Genomic DNA, 2,796 nt, shown 5'->3' on the forward strand with positions numbered 1-2,796 from the left:
TTTCAAGCAAAATAGGGGATGAATTTTTAGTTTAAAAATTTGATTGTTTCGTTTATTTAAACCAAAGAAAAATTTCAGTCAGTCCTAAGATTTTAATCATATTTTGATGAATTCTTACAATGTACAATGAGTGAAAAAAAGCATCATATCCCAAGTTCCCAGGAAACAATAAGAGCAAGTTTGCCAAATAATATAAGTAAAGCACTCTTGGTACTCTGAAAATTTTCTTTCAACGCCGAGAAAAAGGAGCTATGTATCTTTTCCTGATTGAATCACTTTTGCAGAATGAATGACAAGCATAAAAGCTTCCGCCGTGAAACAGCTGGGTGTTCTGACTGCAATCACCGAAGACTTTAGTGCTTCTATACACATATCGGTACACGCAACACAAATACATACATACACATATATATATATACATATATATATATATATATACATATATATACATTGATACATATATACATATACAAATCGACGACTTATGTCGGCGATGTGTGGCAAGGAACCGACAAATTTTCCTCTCTGCTAGTGGCACGGGATGCTGGTACCCCAAGCCGCTAGTAAATCACAGCTGTATACGAACATGCTCCACATACTTTCGAAGTTAGCTTCACCGAAGCGTTCTAGGCGCGGAGGTTTTCGTGCGGTATCGTGGAATAGTTCCGAGGACGGAAAAGCGGTGAGATTGAGCTAGACAACATAGGAGTCTCTCGGCACGCGCACCCTTTTTCTACTTCCGTTTCACTTTTTTCCTTTCTCAACACCCCTTTGGCTGGCAATTCCTGCACGATTGTGTTTGGAGCGCGAGTTCCTTGGAGAATTTCGAAGAATCGACAGCCCGGATGCTGAACTGCAACCTCGTACGGAAAATAAATTCCCTTCTTGGCGATTGTGGTACCACGCAAAGTAACGGATATCCGCTTTTCCGTGTCGTCGATTTATAAGCGCAACGCCAAAAAGCCTTTGCTTGACAGGAGGATGCGAGGAGTATGAGGAGGAGTAGGAGGAGGTCGTACGTGCATTCATCCATGAAACCAAAACGCAAATCCTCGAAATTCGCATCCACTCCCGTAATGCATTCTAGAAAATCCCATAAACTGCGGCGAAAACTGGAAAAGCGAAGGGCGAGGTCGAAAACTTCTATCTGCTGCAGCTCAGTTAACCTTTAATCTACCTAGAAAAACGGATCCTGGGTCGAATTCAAACTCGTTGCTCGTTATGTATGCACAGTGATCATGCTGCCACTGATAGACTCAACCATTCAAAATAGAACGGCTTTTATATTTTCAGACTACTGCAAAATAAGATATGGTATTCATACCCTGCAATTTAAATATTAAACAATAATAATAGTAAAAACATATAGGTGCTGATTGTTGTTCTGAGTAATCATTCGTCAAAAATATCGAGTTTCTAGAAGATTTTCACAGCTGAACTTACTGATACTATTTATCCAAAAATCTTAGATACCTTAATTTTTGCACAAATTATGTTTAAAATATTAGCCGAACAAAGTTATAATAATATGGGACACAGTACATGTTTCAGATAAAGGTTTTACCTATACTCATACAGATTAAATTACGAAAAATTTGCAAAAAATATATGAATTTATTGGATTTTTTCTATACACAAGCATAAATTTTAAAATGGGAAATAATCATTTGTTATCAGTTAGGCTACGTGTAATCGTTTTGATAATTGGGAGAGTTGAAACAGGGGATGCAATTGTCGTCCCGAAAATTCGGTACGAATAGCTAAGCCTATGAAAAATATTTGACTACTAATCCCGTATTATATATTTTTGGCTTCTGAAAATAGTGTATATGTCAATGAGCAAAAAGTTTCACTTCATTGTTTAAAAAATTATTTTCTTAGGAAAATACTAAGGGCTTTTCGGTTATTTAACGGAAGGGCAAATTCTCCAAAGTAAGTGCTGTTGCTTCGATAATCAGAAAGCCCTGTATATTTTCCGAAGAAAAAAAAAACAATTCTTTTAATATTTAAGCGTAACTTTTAATTTATGGATTCTGCATCGAAGCTAAAAATGTGGAATTTTCTTCAAATTGTACAATATGACTAAAATTTATCATTGTGCACATCAAATATCTGAGAAATTCATACATTTTTTGGAAATTTCTCGTAATTTATTTTCAGGGCCCAATAGCTATTTAAATTCGAGCATTCTGGAATGATCATCAGATACTCGTACTGTTTAATTTTTCACTTACCAGGAAATAATTCCTAATGGACGGCACATTTCAGAACTCTGTCGCTCGCTCGCTGCAACATGCGCGACAGATTATAAAAATTCGTGGCACTTGGAGTTTTTATTTCTCTATTCACAAATTTTTCCTGCATATTTGAGAATATTAAAGAAAAAGGTTAAGGTAGAAAAACGGAAATAATGTTCCAAGTTTAACATGAATAAAATTGTTTATAAAAATGCACTATATTGTTGTGAGAAAAGACAACAGAGGGTAAGTTATACTATTTCGCAAAGCTTGTGGGTAAATGCATATTTTCAGTACAAGATTATTTTCGAACACAATATATATATATATAATAACAATAACAATTATTTGAGACAAGTCATTCTTCAACCATTTTTATACAAACATTTTTTAATAATTCCTGAAACGGTTCAAATCAGTATTGCAATTAAATTTTTTAAGTTGAATTTTTGCCCTTCTCTCCCCTTAAACCGAGCAAAAATGTCTACATTTGTTAGGTTTGCATGTATTAAATTGAAATGATTGGATTTTCAGAATATTGGTATATTATTTTAGAGCC

At 34.8% G+C, this 2,796-nt stretch overlaps 1 protein-coding gene across 1 annotated transcript in view; it reads left to right on the forward strand.

Moving 5' to 3' along the window:
- LOC117171339 overlaps positions 1-2,796 on the forward strand; it is a 204,736-nt gene that overhangs the window by 101,914 nt on the left and 100,026 nt on the right. The gene's annotated exons all lie outside the window — the stretch shown is intronic.

This window comes from Belonocnema kinseyi, chromosome 4, assembly GCF_010883055.1.
Source record: "Belonocnema kinseyi isolate 2016_QV_RU_SX_M_011 chromosome 4, B_treatae_v1, whole genome shotgun sequence".
NCBI lineage: Eukaryota > Metazoa > Arthropoda > Insecta > Hymenoptera > Cynipidae > Belonocnema > Belonocnema kinseyi.